Genomic DNA, 14965 nt, shown 5'->3' on the forward strand with positions numbered 1-14965 from the left:
ACATAATGATTTGTGCTCCCTCTCTCTCGTTATGAATATATACTTGCATCATGTGTATCTTTTTCTTTGCCTTTGTTTCTCTCTGTGTGTCTCTGTGTCTGTCTGTCTCTCTCTCTCTTCTCTCTCTCTCTCTCTCTCTCTCTCTCTCACACACACACACACACACACACACACACACACACACACACATCTATGTATCAAAGGAAATGTTTGCTGGGAGCATATATTGCAAGGAAACTCCTTCAGAGAAAACATAGACTCTTAAAGTCAATAGAAAATCTTTATTTGATGGCTCAATGGCCAGCAGGCTGTGTGGGGGACTTGCCCAAACTGTGTAGCTCCAAGTCTCATTGTTCTTTGCTTCTTATGTACAAAAACCACATCTTGGTTGACACGTATCTGTTAGCAAGAACAGTCAGTGAGAATTGAAATTTCAGAAGCCAAAAAACAAGATTAGTGGATTTAGGGACTTTCCAGGATCCTGGAACTGTGTAATAGTTCTTCAATGGATTGGGTCTTTATTTTGGCAGGTGTTGGGGCCTTCATGCTTGGTTTTAGGGTCACAATGGTGCCTCTAACATGGAGTCAGGTGTGCTAAAGTCTTGGGGTCTATGAAGGGACACTGCTACCTGAGATGGTTAGAAGAGGGGAACTGAGAAACATGAACAGCTTCAGATGCAAGGTAATACTGTTACAAAACAACCTCGGCTAAGAAGCGTAAAGCAGGCAGGCACATTAGTTGACAATGCTAGAAATCAGAAGTCTTTTTTTTTTTCATGACAGGGTTTCTCTGTGTAGCCCTGGCTGTCCTGGAACTTACTCTGTAGACCAGGCTGGCCTTGAACTCAAAGATTCACCTGCCTCTGCCTCCCAAGTGCTGGGATTAAAGGCATGTACCACCACTGCCCAGAAATCAGAAGTCTTAAAGGGAATTGGCACAGCCATACCATCCTGGATCCTAAGGAGAGTCTTCTCCTGACTTTGCTCAACTTCAGTTCATATTCTTCTATGGAGGGTCCCAATTTTTTTCTCTGGAGAGCTTGCATTTTTCCCACTGGGGCTGAGGGCTGCATTCCCTTTACCTTGCTCCATGCTTAATTCTGTCCCTGAGATCTTTCTCCCTCCTAGAGGGACCTTGTGACTACCTGGACTCTACATCTCTGTTTGCAAGTCAGTTGCAGCAGGACAATCCTGTTATCCCTGTCATGCCATACCGCCACAGGCTCCAAGCTTGAGGATGTGGACCCCACCTCGAGATAACTACTCTGTCTTAGAAAATCACTGTCACTGGGCACACCTGTCATTTCAAAATGTTTTACCATGTATAAAATGGTGAACTATAAAACTGGACCTATATTTGATGGGGTAGTTCCTACAGTTAGTTAGTTATAGAAATGGTTCTTTCCAGTTCCAGGAATCAAACCCAGGTCCTTGTGAAGGATCTGCTTCTGATCCACATCTCTAGACCTCCATGACTATTTCCGTGTGTGTTTGTGTGTGTGCTGCTTTCCTTTTTCTCAGAAGCATTTGTATTTCTTATTTATTGTGATTCTGTATTTTTAAAAGGGATGCTGAAGCACTGAGTAAATAGGATAAAGTTGGGGCACACTTCTGTAATGCTTTCTATCTTGGGGGAGACTTCTTTCTGTTCTCTTAGGTCAGTCAATTGTCATGCGAGATACTGGTTACAAGCTACACAGGGCCTCAGACTGGTACTTGTCTGCTTCTGACCCAGGGGAAGCAGGCAATGACAGAGGCTCATTTCCTTCATTGCTTCAGCTTCCAAGCTGTGGGCCCTTCACAATGTATGTGGGTGCTGGGAAGGGCAGCAGGCAGTGGAAGAGATATGTCTAGTGTCTATTGTCAGGAACATACTGCATATCTTCCAGGATGGCATCGTTTTCTGACTGTGTATTTATGCTGGAGCTAGTGCTCCAAGAAAATACCATGATCAACCAAAGCATGATTTCCCTGGGAACAACAGGAACATCAGGCTGTCAGCCAGGCTGATAGAGGGACCTCCCCTGGCTCTTTTCTGAGAAGCTCATGGCCATGAGGGAGGAAAGCATCAATGATGCACATGCTTCTAGTTCACCCCTTTCCCTTGGGACTTAGCTGACTCATCATAGTGCCTCCTCATCAGGCCCTGGGTTGATCTTTTGGGAGAGAAAGATCTCCAAGATATTAAAGGGATGCTATTATGGCAATTACCCTTGGGCTGGCACCAAGCATGAAGACTTTCAGGGAATGTTTTTTTCTTTTATCTGGCTGTATATTTGAGATGCTTAAACATCCCAAATATATCAAACACCCACTCAACCTATAAGCCACTCAGGTCAGTGAATCTTAGACAAAGGAAATCACAGGAGAGATATGAAGAGGCAGAGAAGGCAGATGCCAAAGACACACAGTTTCCAAAGAACAGGCCTGCTCTGGATGTTGATGAACAAGCACTGGGAGACATCATCCTCTGTGAATACAGCTAGACCCTTTGGGTCAGTCACATATACATTTATTTGTTTTTGTGCAAAATTTCACATATCCCAGGTGGGTTTTGAACTTCATATCTTCGTGTCTTGGCCTCCCTACTGCTTGCATACAGACATGTGCCACTACACCCAGCTACCTCCCATCATTTTTATTTATAGTCTACAGAGTTGGGTATGCATACTAGAAAAGAGCTTTTCAGAATAGAATGAGTTTGCCCTGCCCCACGCTCCACTTTCTCAGTAGTCAGACATCCTACTTGAAGACTCCAGGGAAATGTGGTATAACCTGTGACATCTGGGCCTCAGTCTATATAGAAGAAAGATGTACACCCATGCACTGTGGAATGCACCTGTAATCACAGCACTCAGCAAATAGGAAAATAATGAGTTCAGGGGAACCAGGGTTGTATAAGGCAAACTCTGGCTCTCCCCCCTGTACACGCAGCCATAGAAAGCTGCACATTTACAGAATTGATTTTCATGGGAAATTTTTCCTTCCACAGCCATGCAACAAGGATTTAACTAGAACCACAACCACAGAGGCAGCAAAAGCAAGTCTTAAATTGTCTTGTAGCTCAGTAGACCAAGGGCATAAAGTCCAGGCGACTCACCCAAGAAGCCTGGGAAGAATCTAGACAACTTTGACTGTGTCGAGATTCAGGACACTGGAGGCGTTTTCCTCCACTCAATAAAACAATGTCTCATTCTCCTGTTGGAAGAAATCATTTTGAGGAGAACCAGAAAGGACAAATGTCACTTTAAAAGGTGGCATAATTATTCCCATTTTTTTTAATAGTACACAAGGGGGGGTTCCGCCATCTAACACACCCACAAGACCTTGGCATAAAAGAGATAAATTTAGTATTGTCCACATGCTTCTCTGGCATTTAAAACCCCTTCTTGGGGAGAAGAATTTATTAAATATTGAAATCAGTCTAGTGTCTCTTGTTGAAACCCGTGCTTTAATAGGCATGTTAAATTTAGATTATGTTAAAATGAAAGAAAGAATAAGACATGTATTTCTCCCACTCAGAGATCCTGGATGCCACAGGATGACTGAATATTGCTAAAGAAATCTACCAGTCTTGATTCACCCCCTGTGGTGGGAGGAAGAGAATAGTGCTTCAAGACAACCTAGGACAACTCTGTTCTGTAAATGTGCTCTGCAGGTCACAGCCTGTCTCCTCCCCAGAAGAACAACAAAGCCTTTCTTCTCTTTTCTTTTGTCTTAGTTAGGGTTTTATTGCTGTCAACAGACACCATGACCAAGGCAACTCTTATTAAGGACAGCGTTGAATTGGAGCTGGCTTACAGGTTCAGAGGTTCAGCCCAATATCATCAAGGTAAGAACATGGCAGCATCTAGGCAGGCATGGTGCAGGAGGAGCTGAGAGTTCTACATCTTAATCTGAAGGCTGCTAGCAGAATACTGACTTCCAGGCAGCTAGGATGAGGGTCTTTAAACCCATACCCACAGTGACACACCTATTCCAACAGGCCATACTTTCTAGTAGTGCCACTCCGTGGGCCGAGCACAGACAAACCATCACACATTTCATAGTCCATCTCATTTCTGACTTGTATTATAAGTAAATATATATTAATTAATATATTATATATAACAAATATAGTATCTATATATACTATATACTATATATAACACATGTAGTATGTTGTATATACTATATATTATGTATATGTAACAGACATGTATAATATATAGTATATAATATATAATAAATTAATAATATGAAACATACTACTAATAGCATGTCCCAAGCACTGTACCCAGTTAACTCTGAATACTTGCAGTGTTCTATGAGGTGCTATTATGATTATTATTATCATCACTGTCATTGTTTTAATCATTGTTATAATCATTACTGTTGTTATTGCTGTCTACAAATGAGAAAAGTTAGACACAGAGAAGCTAAGCAAAGTACCGAGGGCCACACAGTGAAAGACAAAGCAAGGATTCAAACACAGGAATCTGGATGTATTTTGTATCTGTCTAACTGCCAGGTCACATAATATCTTCTATAAAACTAGGTACTTTCCATAAAAAGCTAAAGTCTGCTCTTATCCCCAGCCCAATTCCTGAGCCTCTCCTTCTCATGCCCTAAGTTAACCATTACAACCATCTTGGGAAATAATTCTTCACACATATGAAAATAAATAGAATCACCATGTTTCTGAGCCTGGTGCCATCATTCTCAATCATTCCTGTAGCTACATTTTCATTTAAAAGCTGCCCCTTGTGGCTATATAACACCCCATTCGGCTTTATTTAGGGTTTCCGTATTGATAGACAGGTTGTTTTTGATATTTCACTAAATTAAACAGTACTGAAGCATATGGGCAGGTCTGTCTCAAGGGCAGACTGCAAAGGCGGAGCTCAGGAGCCTTTATCCTTTAACAGGTAGCTCCAGCTTACATTCTTTGCAGTGGTACATGGATGTGGGGGTTTTCTTCAGCTTCTTCACTTCCATTCTACAGGGTGAGTTTTAATGACTTCTTGCTTCCAGCCCCTTTGTTGATTGATTGTTTGATTGATTCATCCATTCATTCGTTAATTCATCATTCATTGATATGGGGTCTTAGTATACAGCCCAGACTGGCCTCAAACTCCCAGCAATCCCTGTCTCAGCTCCCAGTCTGTAGAGTGCTAGGATTTCAGTTACAGCCTATGGCTTCTGAATTCTCACCTTGAACTTCCAGGCTTTTTGTTCTGCATCTACAGAATTCAGTCTGGATGCAGAGTGCAGCCAGAGTTCATTTCTGTGCAGAGGAGCGCACACCCTCTAAGGTAAAGGTAAGCACACAGTACTGACCTGCATTTGAAGCTGGCTGACTCCTCTAGAGCTGGCAGCTTCTCTAGTGGTGAAGCATACCTGTCTGGATGCTTGACTCACATAGGGAGGGGCTCTTCCCTACCAGAGAGCCTGTGGTTGAACAGTGCTTTGTCATGGCTCACAGTGGTCTGCTAATGAGTTCCAGGCAGTGCAGAATGTCTTGTCTCCACCTAGGGCCCTAAGTTCTTTCCATCAAGGTCCAGCTCAGTGACCTCCTACTCCAAACTGACTCACTGCCCTGTATTAATGACCAAACATAAAAAAGAAGTGGCTGCCAATCTTCTGGATAAAAATTGAGAATGCTTTTCTCTACTCTGCTGTTCAGTTAGGCCCTTGACCACTCTGTCCATTTTATATTTTTTATTTTTCATAACACTCCATATTTTATTCCCCCCACCCCTGTCCACCCTCAGACTGTTCCACATCCCATACCTCCTCCCCATGCCCCTCTCTCCACAAGGATGTCTCCAGCTCCCACCCCACCTGACCTCTAAACTTCCTGGGGCCTCCAGTCTCTTGAGGGTTAGGTTCCTGTCTGAAAGAATTACAGGGATGGAAATGAAGAGAAGCCTGAGGAAAAGAAGGTCCAGTGACAGGCTCAAAGTGGGATCTAGCTCAAGAGGAGGTCCCAAGACCTGACACTATTACTGAGGCTATGGAGCACTCACAAAAAGGGACCTAGCATGACTGCTCTCTGAAAGACCCAACAAGCAGCTGAAAGAGTCAGATGCAGATATTTGCAACCAACCCATGGACAGAAGCAGCTGACCCCATTGTTGAATTAGGCAAGGCTGAAAGAAGCTGAGGAGAAGGATGATCCTGTAGGAGGACCAGCAGTCTCGATTAATCTGGAACCCCGAGATCTCTCTGTCCACCTTTGTTATATGTTTCTGCCCATTCAGGGCTATTCAAGACCATATTTAGTGGTTTCTTTGATTCTTAGACAAATATGGTAAAAACAAAATGTTAATGTACTTTTTACTCTGAGATTTGGCAAAGCTATTAAGATTTCTAAGATTCTCCAACCCTCAAATGCTATGTGCCTGTTTATAGGAAAATTCAAAGGCCTGTGCTCAGAGAGATTAGTGTCTAATCATAGTACCCAGCTCCTAATTCCACAAATAGTTGGTGAGGAGGTTCCATGTGTTGGCATGGCAGCAAGTGCTAGAGACACAGATGTGTCACCACATGCATGCGATCCTGTCCCCACAGAACTTCGGATCAGTGACTGCCTGCTCCAATGAATCAAGTGTCTAATTTTTAATATAATTTTTTTATTTTCTGTGGCTCATCTGTTTCCCGAGGTCTCTACCCCAACTTGTTTGCTAGCCTTTGTAAAGCTACCCACTCCTACCTGTCATGGCTGGTTACTGCTTCAAATATCCACCCCGCCATGAAAACTACAGAGTATGTGTGAATATTTTCAAATATAATCAATATCTGCATTTACTACAACTGGTCCAGGTCTGTTAAAATACTTTAGAACAGAGGGTGCTAGACCTTGCGAATACACATCTGCTATTCTTCCCTAGAGATTTCATGGGTCACCTCCATGTCTGCATTTCTTGAGGGCACAGCCTGACTGATTTTGTTGAGGACTGTCTAGGGACAAAAATTGCATCTTCCTCCAGTATATAGGGCAAATTTACACACACAGTGAGAAACAGAAATCATGTGTGATAATTTAAAAATTTATCATGCATTGGTTTTTCTCCTTGACATAGAGCTTCTATAACACTTAGGATTCCTTGAGTGACAAGAACATCATTTAGTCTACCAAGCCTGAGACTGTGATAACAATGGTTATTGTCATGGGCACCTGTACATTCAGGATGGAGGCTGTTTGCCAGAATAACCAACCATGTGGAAAGAGGGCTGGATATTTCTGCCTTATTTCTATTCTATGAGGAGGATAGAGACTGAGTTGGTCACCAATATGACAGTATTCTTAATAGGCAAGTTGTGGAATCAGCATGGGTATCAACAGCAGATAAAAGGATGAAGAACAGGTGGTGTGATTTAACTGTAAAGAAAGAAACTGTCATTTGCAGGCACATGAATGAAACTTAAGAAAATTATGTTGAATAAAATGGGCTAGACTTGAAAAGACAAAATCACATATTTTCTCTATATGTAAAACTACATTGAAAAAGGTAATATGCAATGAAAGGGGACCATTTCATGGGAAAAGATCAAGGGGTTGGCATAGAAAGAATAGTGGGTAAATATGATCAAAGTATATGATATACTTATATGGATATCATAATGAATCCTACCATTTTGTACAAATAAAATATAATTAGAATTTTTAAAAATCATTAGCAATCAGTGATTTCTCCAACCATTCTGGTATGGTGAGCCATCCATGAAAACATCTAAACAAAGGCGTTCAATGCTGGTGTTGAGGGGTGTGCAAACTCTTCTACCCCATACATATCTTGTGTTTTGCATCTTTTCCATTAGCTGTTTAAAACTGAACTTTATGTGATAAGTTGCCCTATGTCTTCTTTATGACTTAGCAACAGTGAACAAAGAGGTTCCTACAGCAAATTATCTGGACTAATGAAGGTGAGCATGGTTGGTCAGAAGAACTGGTACTGCAGACTGCCTTGAATGTGGAGTTCAGCTTATAAGCGAAATTCTCCTGGCTTTGTGCTGGCGTCTCATGATGCCAGAATTCAATTTGATTGGTGATTTCTCCTTTGAGGTCAGAGAATTAGAGACATGAAGAATTGATTAGTGTCAGATACCCCAAGAGAGCCTGAGGGATAGTTTTCCTCTGAATCAGGAAGTGGAGAAGGCATCTCTTGTGATGATAAGCCCAGGGTCCCTCTCCTGCAGTGCCCCATCTGTCCATGCAGGTATCACTCTGGCCTCTCTGTATTAGCCTGTGGAGACATGCCCCAAAACACAGGAAAGATGCGGATGCTCTAAACTGCCATTTGGGGAGCAACATCTTTGCCTTTATTTCAGGTCCAGAATTATAAGTGACACTGTGGCAGGTTAAGTTGCTGCTTGCAAATGGAAATATCTCAGGCATATAACAGTTCTTGCAACATGTGTTCATCCATTCAATCAAATGCTTAGTGTCTACTGAGTGTCCAGTACTAGGAACACATAGGTAAAGTACACAAGTCTTTCCTATGGAAGGAGGATTTTCTTTTATGGTCCTCTCTAATTGTTGTTCTGTAAACTTCTTGTACATTTATAGTCATCTCTTTCTTAAGGTTGGGGAAATTTTCTTCTATGATCTAGTTGAAATATTTTCTGATGCTGGAACTGGGACTCTTCACCATCTTATATTCCTATTAAATATTAGGTTAGGTCATTCACGGTATACCAGATTTCCTGGATGTTTTGTGTCAGGAATTTTTAGATTTAACATTTTCTTTGACTGATATATCAGTTTCTTCTATTGTATCTTCAATTCCTGAGATTCTTCCATCTCTTGTATTTTATTATGTGTTGTTCCTGTTATCTTTCCTAGATTTTCCATCTACAGAATTCCCTCAGATTATATTTTCTTTATTGCTTCTATTTCAATTCTCAGGTTTTGAACAGTTTTATTAATTTCCTTTACCTGTTCAATTGTATTTTCCAGTAGTCCTTTAAAGAATGTATTAGTTTCTTCTTTAAAGGCTTCTACGTGTTTGATTGTATTCTCCTGTATTTTGTTGAGAAACTTAGTCATTTCCTTATTCATTCCTTTAAAGGCATCTATCATCTTTGTAAGATGTGATGTAAGGCCATTTTCTTGTTCTTCAGTTGAGTTATGATATCCAGGACTTGCTATAATGGAATAGCTTTGCTCTGAAAGTGTTGTGTTACTCCAACCCTTGTTGTTTGTATTTTTACATGGACTTTTAGCCATTTTATTGTCATTGTATGTTCCGTTATAGTTGGTATCTGGAAGGCAGGCCTAATCTGGATGTTCCCCATGCAGCAAGTCTCCTGTGGCAGAATGAATGTTCTTTTGGGCCTGGTTTTTAGTTGTTTAGTGTGCTTGGATGTTCCTTGTTCAGCAGGCCTGATGGAGGTCATAGGAGCAGTGACCAGACAATGTTAGCTTTAGAATTTTAAGAAAGAATTTTCCAAAGAGGGCAGGCTATCCTGGGTATCACTTATACCAGTGCCCATACTTTTATATCCTGTGGAGCTATAACACATTCATGAGAAAAATAAAAAAATAACAGTGAATGGTTTTAATTTCTGCTACTTGGGTGGTTGCTGCAGGAGGATCAAGAGTTCCAGGACAGCCTGAGCAGCAGAATAAGAAGACCCTGGAGCAAGCCAAGCCTTTCCAATCATGTGACTTCAGGGAACATATTTCTAGCAGTTGCTGGCAACTGTGATTCAGTCACCTTAATCCTCTTTTTTTTATATCTAGCAGTGCTGGGCCTTGCTCTTACTAAGCAGGTATCAGATTCTGGCCAAGTCCCCAGACCTTACTTTGTTTAAAGCTACTATCCCCTCTTTGCTTTCTAGTGGAGTCCAGCTCCTGTTCACATGCAGGGAATACTCAACTGGAGGAGGAGAAGGCACTAGTGAGGTTGAAAATTCTTTTGTACAGAGTCTCTTCTCTTCCAATCTTTCAGTTTGATAACCACTAATATGGGGTAGGATTGAGGCCAGATTACTTAGTTCACACTTTGGATCATTACCCTGATAAGTCACTTATTTTTTCACTCAAATAGTTCCAGTCTCCTCTAAGGGATATTTTTTAAAGAATTGGTTCCTGTATCCCTCTGGCATCTCCAAGCTTGGTGTTAGTTTCTTGAACATTCAGGTATATACCAGGCTTCCATGTCCAGTCCTAATGTCAGCTATTCCAACAAGAAAAAAATGCTATTACAAATCAAGATGGGGCAGAAGCAAGAATTCCTCTAGAATCCCACTGTAGGAGTCTCCTGCCTCACTCTGCATGTTTGTGTCTCTGACCTATGCATGTTTCTCTAACATGACTCTGTACTGATTTCTCTGTCTCTTACTTAGTATTCAGCCTTTGCTCTACCCTCTGGATTAATTTGATTCCTTCCTCTAATAGTAAGAAATTTTGTCCTCACTATCTAGTGTGCACATGCTTGTGTGCTCAGCACTTGTACAGGTATGAAATGCTTCAGAAACTGATGACATATGCTTTTATCTTTGTGAAAATTGCATCTGTAAGATAGAATTTGGGGTTTCTATGAAAGTTCTCATGTCTTTAAGCTCCCAGTTAATAAAATCCTCTTCTCCACCTTCTTTCTCCTTCTTTCCCTCCCCTTCCTTTAACTCCTCCTCTCCCTCTTCTACTTCTTCACTTTCTCCTCTTCTCCTTCCTCCTCTCCCTCCTCTTCCTGCTTCTCTCTCTTCCTTTTTTCCTCTTTCTCTTCTTCTTTTTCCCTCTATCTCCCCCTCTCCTTTCTCTCCTCCTCTTGTAGGTTTACATTTTTCAAAACCTACTTAAATAAGAGTTTTTAAATGCTTCAACTGACAAAAGGTAGGAGATAAATATGGTTAATAGGACAAGGAGGGCGTAGACCTCTTTAGAAATAGGCCTTTGGAGCAATTCCTATCTTTCTTGTCAGGATATCAGTAGTCCAGTCCAAAACATCAGTCCAATTTACAATCACCAAGCATGAATCAGTAGCAGTGGCTTGATCCAGAAGAAACTGCAAGGCTCTGCTAGTCCTTGGAAACTGCAAGAAACAGTTGGAATACCACAAGACATTCTTTGATGTGTTTCTCTCTATGAAGTCATGACAAGTGAAGATCAGTGAAAAACAAAAAAGCATTTCAAGGAGTACCAATGCAAGAGCATCATTAGCAAAGACCAGAGAAGCGTTGAAATGCACACCAATGCAAAAGCATCCTCTTACAGTCTATGGGGTTATATTCATATTCTTTCTAAACATCACATGCCCCCTCACATGTCTGTTTCAGCAAAACATCCTCTCACAAGACAGTTTCCAGAAAAACATCACATAACACAACTGAGTTTCCAAAGAAACCAGAAATATCCACTTCATCTCTTCCTCTTCTTCTTCTCCTTGTCTACTTCCTCCTTCTTTACTTCTTCCTTCTCTGTATCTTCTTCTCTTTCATCACCACCCTCTGTCTCTCTCCCCCTTCTTCCTCCTCCTGTTTCTCCTTTCATTTCTTCTCCTCTTCCTCCCATTCTTCCTTGGAAATGTCTAAATTGTATAGATCCTTGTATGCTAATTTTCAGCACTCCTGAATCTTGAGGGTAAGTCTTTACCTTATGGCTTTAAATAATGCCCAGGATTAAGAATCATTGCTTCACAAATCAGAAGCCATTAGGAGAGATTTCCAAGTGTCCCTTCCATTACTTCCACTCTTTTGCTAGGTAAGAATACAAACTTTTGCAGTTTAAAAGAAAGTAGGGGGATGCCATTTGGGAGATAAGAGTAGTAGTCTCCAGCTCTATTTCTGTTTTGTTTTTGTTTTGTTTTTTTCGTGCTAGGTGACACCTGAAAAAAAATTTCGTCACACTTCGTCTATTAAATTTCTCTGTAGGCACCATTCTTACCTTTGTTACAGGACTGCATGAATATATTAAATAACTATTTAAATTGAAGAAGCTGTTATCACTAAGTTATGTCTGAGACTAGACCACAGCTGTGTTGGTTCATCTTGGGTCTGGCCATGACCCTCACCCATTGACCTGACTAATGTGGAGGATGTTGTTCTCCCAGAAGATAGACAAAATAACAAGTGCACAGAAAATGGAGAGGAAAAAGAAAAAAAAAAAAGAACAAGAAACGTCACAAACTCTAGCCTACAAAGACACAAAATGAAGAAAAACAAATGGTGTGACTCAGTTCCAGGTAGCTTTTAGTCAACAGTTATGCTCTAAATATTCTAGATACAAGTTAAAGCCACAGTGCTTATTGCTTCTCCTCACTGTAACAAATCACCTCTTTTAAAAGAGGAAGGCTTAGTTTGGCTCCTGGTCTTTTTCTTGTCTGTCTATTTTTTTGACAGAATGTGTTCACATGTATTTATGGTATATGTGCCTCTTTGTGCACATGTGTGCACTTGTGTGCACACAGGTGTATGGAGAGAGTGTGCGTGCATGCAATGTCTAGGGTGTACATGTGTGTACATGATGTGTGTGTGCACATGTGAATGATGTGTGTAAATACATGAGCAAAATAGTATATGTGTGTACACATGGGCATGATATGTGTGCATATGTTAATGATATGTATGTGCACAGCCATTGTATGTTTGTACATATGTGCATGGTGTGCATATGCACATGTACATGGTATGTATGTGTATATATGCCCATTGTATGTCTGTGCACATATGTGCTTGTGTATACATGAGCATGATGTGTTGTGCACATATTCATGGTGCATGTGCACATGCATGTGTTATGTGTTGTGTGTGTGTGTGTATGTGTGCATGTGTGTGCTTTTTGTATCAATATGATTTCTGGACCAACTACTTAGTGTTGAAGAATGAATAACACTTAGGGGCTCTTCCCTGAGAAAGAACTATTTTTCTCACTCCCTGCATTCCCTAGCTGCTTGTAGTTCTTTATCTGGATCAGAGCCTGGTGTGAGACCTCCCTGACCCATATTACTGTGTCATTATTGTTACCTCCTTAGTTTGTTGAGACAGTCTCTCAATGAACCTGGAGCTCATTAATTTGGCTAGTCTGGCTAACCAATGAGCTCTCCGATCCACCTGTTTTGTACTACCTGCCCCACCTCCCTAGCCTGCAGCACTAGTGCTGCATATCCATGCTGCCATGCTGCCTTTTGCATGAGTCACAGAAACTTAAAACTCAAGTCTTCATACCTGCACACCCAATACTTTACCAAGTGAGTCATCTCCCCAGCTGCACCCCATTGTCTTTTGATTCTTGTTTCTGGTCTATAGTAAGGTGGACATCATGGACTAGGACAGAAACATTTCATTCACTCAAGGTGGCTGGAGGGGAGAGAAAGAAAGATGAGATGTAGAGGGAGAAGAACAAACCATATGGTTGTAGCTTACACTGCTAATAGCCTCTTACTACTAGTACATTCAACTATAATCTCATGAATGGATTCTATCATTGACAAAGCCAGCACCTTCATGATCCAATCATTTCCAGTGGATCCAACATTTAGGCACAATCACCATAAAAACTTTATGAGTGGCATTCATATCCAACAGCTACTAAATATATTGTGTTCAGTGATCTTTAACTTAATAGTGCCCTGGGCTTTTCAGACTGGGTAGAAGATGATGAGAAAATTTAGTGGTAAACCTCCTTTATCCTACCTAGTTCAGCTGGGATTCATCCCAGTGAGCTATAGAAACACAACTGGATCCAGGGCAGAGGATCCCTCAGCCTTGGCTTTGTAAGAACTGGGAGCTTATAGTCCTGTAGGTAGTGGTATTTGTGCATGGCATGGACTTTTAGCAGCACCTTCAGCACTCCTGATCCTGTATGAGAGGACAGCCGCACACAGATTTGGGTATTACTGATGCCTTCGGGAACAGAACAATCCCTGGCTGAGAAGATTGCTCTAGTGAAGATGAGCACTTTTGTTCTTATTAATAATTAATGAGGTATCATATGCTGTTTTTATTATGTTAAAAATTATCATGAATATTTTAAAAATGTCCCTAACTCATAGTGCTAACTGATTTCATAGTGGTCAGCTGTTGATGTGAGATGAAGAGGTGCATCTTGGGGACCACACTCGAGGGGACCACACTGAACTTCTCAAATGCTGTCAAGATGAGCTAAGAGAATGTCTCTTCTCACTATAGAAAACAGTAGCCTGAAAAGGCACATTTGGGTCAGCCATCTAGTACTTATAGCAGGATGGGAAACACTCAGAAGAGATATATTCTTGTTCACTTCTGGTTTTCACGTTTTCATTTTTAGATTTGGATCAAGTTCCATGTCCTCCTGGGGATTGTCTGTGTCATCTGCAAAATACTAACCACATCAGTAAAGCCACATTTAATTTTAAACGAAAGAATATTTAAATCTACAAACTCAATTTGAGTAAAACCTAAATTGGTTCACATAATATAAAACAAAGTAGGGCACCTTCAGGCATAGCTGGATCCAGGAGCTGTGTGATATGACCAAAATTTAATTTTACCTCTGTCTTTCAGTTTTCATATTACATGGAGCCTGGTAGTGTCAGGTTCAATGACAGAAGCCCTCCCTCAGAGAGGAGCATGCTCAGCAGTCCCTGCTTACATTCTATCATCTTCAGATATTTGAAATCTGCCTGTGTCCCAGCAGCCGACACCCTTTGGTTTTTTTACTTTGTTTTGTTTTAGTTTTTTTGTTTTCCATTCTATTTGAGTGGCAAGGCTATGTGCATGGCCACCTTTAAAGCATCTTTGATACATTTATTGGCTCTATTCTATTTTATGTGCTAATTCCTGAATCTGGCTCAGAAAGTCGGAAGGGAGAAAGTTCCTCAAACTGCTGCTACTGAAAAAAACATAATGATTTCTAGAGAGACAAACAACCAACATGAGTTACACAGACCTTCCTATAACAAAAAGCTCAGGTGACAGCAGATGCTGGAGAGGTTGAACACTCCTTCACTGCTGGTGGGATTGCAAGCTGGTACAACCACTCTGGAAATCAGTTTGGCGGTTC

At 41.0% G+C, this 14965-nt stretch overlaps 1 long non-coding RNA gene across 3 annotated transcripts in view; it reads right to left on the reverse strand.

Moving 5' to 3' along the window:
* Nucleotides 1–267: 267 nt before the first annotated feature.
* The window catches only part of LOC116100899, a 27639-nt gene continuing 12941 nt past the window's right edge, over nucleotides 268–14965 (reverse strand). For 2 of the 3 annotated variants that reach the window (XR_004122718.1, XR_004122716.1), the window contains 3 exons: nucleotides 13150–13281; nucleotides 3101–3198; nucleotides 268–399 (listed from right to left, as the gene is read on the reverse strand). This is a non-coding gene — a long non-coding RNA (uncharacterized LOC116100899). The remainder of the gene's footprint in view (nucleotides 400–3100; nucleotides 3199–13149; nucleotides 13282–14965) is intronic. The other variant, XR_004122717.1, reaches the window with a different exon arrangement.

Source organism: Mastomys coucha, unplaced genomic scaffold (genome assembly GCF_008632895.1).
Source record: "Mastomys coucha isolate ucsf_1 unplaced genomic scaffold, UCSF_Mcou_1 pScaffold21, whole genome shotgun sequence".
NCBI lineage: Eukaryota > Metazoa > Chordata > Mammalia > Rodentia > Muridae > Mastomys > Mastomys coucha.